Consider the following 6,000-nt stretch of genomic DNA (forward strand, 5'->3'; position numbering starts at 1 on the left):
TGTTGGTGTGTCTGGTGTTGACCTTCCTTGGGGCAGACATTGCCCCCTGGGCTTTAGGAAGCTGAACACAGACTGAGCTAGGACAGCCCTGAGAGGGGGAAAGATGTCATCAAGGGTGGTCTTCAGGCCAGCTCACCTGGTCATCTGTAAATATTAACTGGGGGCTGGGGATACAAGACAGATGAGCAACGTCATGCCCCCTGCCTAGGCATGCCCGGCACCAAGTAGGTGCTCAGTATTTGTTGAGGGAATGTCAGACCTTTGAACCCACCATCTGTGATGAGACAGACACTAAACAAGGAATTAATGGCGCTCGTTGACACATAGCACTTACCGTGCCAGACGCTCTCCTCAGGGTTTGCATTAGTCTTCTAGAGCTGCCATAAGAAAGTGCCACAAACAGGGTGGCTTATAACAACACAAATTTATCTTCTGACAGTTCTGGAGGCTAGAAATCCAAAATCAGTGGAACCAATGGATAGGTTCCTTCTGGAGGTTCTGCGGGAGAATATCCCACCCCTCTCTCCTGCTTTCTGGTGATAGCCAGCAGCCTTGGTTTGTGGACGCATCACTCCACTCTCTGCGTCCGCCTTTACGTGCCCATCTTTTCTCTGAGGTTCACATCACCTTCCGTCTCATAGGGACACCTCCCTAATTACCTCACCTTACCTTGATCGTCTGCAAAGACCCTACTTCCAAATGAGCTCACAGTCACAGGTACCAGAGTTCAACCTCTTTTGGGGGGACACAGTAGAACCCATAAGAGGGTTCAGCGTGGGTCAGCTCATTTGTTAACCTGAAGGAGGAGGTATTATCATACCCACTTTACACACGGGGAAAGCAAGGCTCCAAGAAATTGACTTGCCTGGGTCACGCAGCTAGTGATGGCGGAGCCAGACTGCAGCCCGCCTGCCCCAGGGTGTGTGCTCGCCGTTAGGGTTACGGCCTCTCAGAGAATTGTAACTAAGGGCGATGACAGTTACAGGGTTATTTGAGGTTGATGGGCAAACCAGGAGTCCTGTTCTTAGAAAATTTGGAACGGAAACCCTTGAATTTGTACAATGCTTTGCACTGAAGTGTTTTCCCGTCAATGTCGTATGAAACCTGAGCCTTCTGAGGCCCAGCAAAGAGCGCTGTGGCTGAGTGGCAGGGGGACGTGCTGGGGACCACACAGCCCTGAGGGGGCTGATCAGGGGACTCAGGGGGTCCCACCCAGGGCTCCAGCAGCCCTTGGGGGTGGGGGAGGCACGGCTGCAGGATTGTGCTCCTTTCAATGACCACTGTGAGAGGAACGGAAGCTTATGGGAGGAGATCAGGTGGGAGGGGTAAGGCAAGGGAGGGGCTGGCAAATGGACAAGACATTGAGAAGGTGCTCAGAAAAAGGACTGCCATCTCCAAATCCTTGTCCCGAGACTTTCCCAATAACCTAGTTTGAATGTGGAGGCAGAGTCATTTGCATATCATTTGCATGCAGTCCAAATAATGCCCATTTGTAAAGAAACCCTCACTTAGCCCATTTCCTCGCTTTGAAGAAACAGCTCCTCTTCCTTCCCTTTGGCCTCTATCTTTGCAGAGGGTCGTTGGGATGCTGGGCGGGCAGATGAAAGATGGAGGAGGCCAGACTGGTGCCTGTCACTGTCACCTCCCCCCACACAGGTGACTAGGGCTCCTGGCCTAGGCTCAACTCTCTTGTGACCCTGATAACTCTCCTGCAAGCTGGATTCCTGTCTTACAGATGAGCACCCTGAGGTCCCACGAGGGGAAGGCAAGTGCATGCAGCACACCGCCAGGCAGCTTCTCCTGGCCCAGGGCCCCTGCCCCACTCCCTCTCCCTGCCAGGCTCACCCTCTGTGGATGGCATTCTCAACTTCAGATCCTTCCTCATCAAACCTGGCCTGTCCTGGTCCCTCAGGCCCTGCGTGGTGACTGCTCTGTCCAGCTCCCTGCCTGTAATGCTTTTCCTCCCAGGGGCAGGGGCCAGGGCAAGGCTGGGGGAAGGAGGGGAGGACTATTTGGGGGCTCCAGGGAACTTCCGCCACACACCTGGCTGCCTCCTTGCCTGCAAACAAAGCCCCCTTCATCTCGTTTGTGAACATTGGCACCACAGGGTCCCAGAGGCACTAACTTCCCGTGAAGAAAACCTTGACCTTCCTTTGCCACTGATGCACAGCTCCCAGTCTTAGTGAGTTTGGCTGAGCATTAATGAGACGCCTTTCATCACCTCAGGCATAGCAGGTAGCCAGGGGTCTGTGAGGATGTGCAGGCATTCAGGGGGCCAAGGAGGGGCAGACGGACCCCTGTCACCTGCAAGTTTCCCCGAGCCCTTAGTTCTCATTCCCCTTCCCTTGGAGGCCACGAGATGTGAATGACAGCTAGCTTTTTTGAAGTGCCTACCACGTCCCAGGCCCTGGCCATGCATTCTCAGAACCCTCACGGCGTTCCTCAGAAGGGAGGGTTTTGTCCTATTTTCTCATAAGGAAACTGAAGCTCAGAGACGTGAAGAAACTGGACCGAGGACACACAGCCTGTGAGTGATAGAGCTGGGATTCCCACCCAGGGCTGACGGCTCCTGAGTGTGTGCTCTCTCTCTCTCTCCTATAGCCTCTCGGTATACGACCAGATTTGACTCACAGAAGCAACCCGCCCCAGGCCAGCTGGGCAGCCAGGGTTCTCTCCTCAGCCACAATAATCCACCTGCATGCTATTTGAGAGGGAGGAGCACCGGACCTGGAGTTGGAAGTTCAGCATCTGAGGCTCAGCGCCAGCCCTGCCTGGTGACCTTTAGCAAGCCACCCACCATTGATTTAATCCCCCGGAAAACAGAGCTGGGGACAAAATGGTGTCCAGAGCCCTGATTCCTTCCATAGCTATGCTGCCAGGATTTGAGTCTCCTAAAATCAAGCTGTCCCCAGTGCCCACCACCAGTGGCCATCCATCTCTGTGAGTCTCTCTTGTTCTCATTGTTCACATTCAAGAAGCAGGAGAACACCCATTGAAGCTATTGTCTATTCATTCGTTTGTTCAACGACGATTTATTCAACACCTACTATGTGCCAGGCACTGTTCCCGGCCTCAATAATACAAGGGAACACAAAAACAGACCTAAACCTTATAGTCAAGCGACCTTATAGTCAAGAAGGGAAAAATAACTTTAATAAAAGAATCCCTCAAATACATAACCACAAACTAGAGGGCTTCGAGGGAGAAGAGTGAAGGTTAAGGGCACGAAGCCAGGTGGCCTGGCTGAGATTTAAGAGATGAGGACCAATGTCCTCGCCTCTGAGGAGTTTATCCCATCAGACATAGGCCTTCTTGAGCCAAAAAACAGCCTACCGCAGGCTGATGTTAAGGCATAAAAGAAGGGATTGATTGTGTCTTAGAGGGGTACAAGGCTGGAGCCTTCTCGGGGCAGTGGACAGGGAAAGGGGTAACGCACTGGGCCAGGAGAGAACATCTGGCCATCTCAGGAGCTTAGCACTGCTACCCACAGGACTCAGGCACGTACCCACCCCACAAAGTGAATCGAGAGAGACAAGCAAAGCATGTAGGGTGGCCCTCGGCACAAGGTTCTCAGACCAGCCTCGGTCACTGCAGAGAAAGTTGCCCAGCAAGAACCAAGTTTCTTTTACCTCTTGGAGCCTCCAGAGGAGTTCAGAGAGGCCTTCACACCCACTCCAGCAGGCTAAATACTGTTGCCTTTGCAGTCAAGGCTCAGTGGAGTCCTGTGGAATGCCAGCCACTCCAACGGACTTAAAATATGAGCCTAGCAGGGGGCTGTGTCCACACACCACTGTCCACACACATCCTGCGGGTGTCTCAGGCTGGCATAGGGCCTGATAACTTTGCCCAGCCCTGCCCTTTAAGGCTGCCTGGATTTGCCTTCAAGATTGGTTTTGGAGACAATGGGACCAGGATGCAGCAGCGGGTGGAGTGTGCCTCCCAGCCACAAGGAGGCGCTCGAGGCCTTTCACCACACCTGCAGAGGAGGAGCTCAAAGAGAGCCTCTTCTAGTTCCCTCATTCTCTTCCTGGAACAGTCTTCTCTTTGGTTTCCCCACCTTAATCTGTCCCCTACAGGAGCCTGTTCTTTCCCCTTCTGTCCCTGCACCTTGAGTTTCCTTTGAGGGCCCTACTCCACCCCAAACTTTGTGGCACAGATGAAGCGGAGGCCACCCCACCAAACCTGTCCACCAGGTGGGCAAGCATGTGACCCACACCTGACAAATCAGTGCATTTCATCTTCCTGGCCATAGTAATTGGCTGAGGGATGGACACCTGAACCAAATCAGTCCAATGAGTGTCTTCCTGGGGACTTACTGGAATTACTGGGCAAGATACACTCTTTTTGACCCATATTTATAGGCTGTAGGAGGAAAGTCTGGAGTCTGCCTAGGAATGAGGCCAGCACAGAGGAAAGCACAACCAAAGGTGAAAGACAGATTTCTGATGACATCACTTAAGCCCCTGGATCTAGCCATGCCTGAGGCTAATATACCCCTAGATTTGTTTCTTAAACAAGCCAATCAATTACCTGTTTCCTTAAGCCACTTTGAGCGAGGTTCTCTCTCACTATAAATCAAAATTCCTACCTAAACAGTCCCCCGGCCCACCCACTTCACACACCCACTCAAAAGTCTTCATTGTGTTCCTATCATTTACAGGTTAAACTCCCCACTCTTTCACATGACACTCAAGGCCCATTGAGACCTGGTTCCAACCCCCCCCCCGCCCCCCAGCTCATCTCCTTCTAGGTCCTCCAGCATCCTGGGCTCTTCACGATCCCCGGACATGCCCCAGCTCCCTTCTGGCCTATGTGCACATATTCCCCCGCTTTCTTCCCCCATTAACATCTGTTAAACTCTGACCTGTCCCTCAAGGCTCCGCTCAGATGCCACCTCCTCCATGAAGCCTTCCTTGTGTCTCTCATGGCTCTACTGGGTCACCAAGCCCATGCTATAGTGAGCTGTGTCCACATCCCGGTCCCCGGCTGACAATGAACCCTTGAGAAATAACAGGGCTGTACCCACTCCCACAACTGCCCAAGGAAGCTAGACTTTATCTGAGGGGAATGGGGATGCAATGAAGGGCTTTTTGTCCGTTTTTTGGTTGTTTTTTTGTGCGTTTTGTTTTGTTTTTTTAGCAGGAGGCCATTTTATGCCTATCCAATTTGTAAAAATCTAAACGTTTGATAACACTCTCTGCTGGCAAGGCTATGCGGAAACGGGCTGTCTGATGCCTTGATGGTGGGAGTACAAACTGGTTCAACCGTCCTGGAGGGTAATTTGGAAGTAACTACCAAATCACAATCTCACAGTCCTTTCGATTCAGCAACCCCACTTCTGAGAATTTATCCTGCAGATAAACTTACCTTGGCCCAGTGTAGAAACTATTCACTGAAGCTTTGGGAGCTCCGAAACGTCCATCAGCATGAGGACTGATGAAATAAATTACAGCCGGTCCCTTCAGACAATAGGATGCTCTGCAGCTGCGAAGAAAGCACGAGGAAGCTTTTTAAGTGCCAACGTGCGAAAAATTGCCCAGCTATCTTAAATGGGGAGAAAACGTTGAAAAATGGTGTGTAAAATACGCTACCTTATGTGATTAAAAAATGGATAGGTGACAGAATATATACTCATTTTTGCTGATATAACATATGCATAAAGAAACTCTGAAGGAAACACAAGGAAAACTAAAACAGTGGTTACCTGTAGAGGTGGGGTATTAGGTGGATGGCAGACAACGAGAGGAAGGCTTTCATGTTAAATCTTTTCACACTCTTGAATTTTTTGACTGCAGGAGTCTATTGCCTATGTGATTTTTTTTTTTTTTTTAAGCCAGGTGGAAATGTCGCTTTCATTTGCTCCTTAGAAAGCTTACTCTGGCTGTGGGAGGAGAGTGGACTGAAGGCGAGTGGAGTGAGGCCGGAAGAGCAGTAAGGAAGGAAGGAAGGGGTGTGCCCCCCACCCAGAGAAGACATCAACAAACATCAGCTGGAGACCTC

This window comes from Rhinolophus ferrumequinum, chromosome 9, assembly GCF_004115265.2.
Source record: "Rhinolophus ferrumequinum isolate MPI-CBG mRhiFer1 chromosome 9, mRhiFer1_v1.p, whole genome shotgun sequence".
NCBI classification, from domain to species: domain Eukaryota; kingdom Metazoa; phylum Chordata; class Mammalia; order Chiroptera; family Rhinolophidae; genus Rhinolophus; species Rhinolophus ferrumequinum.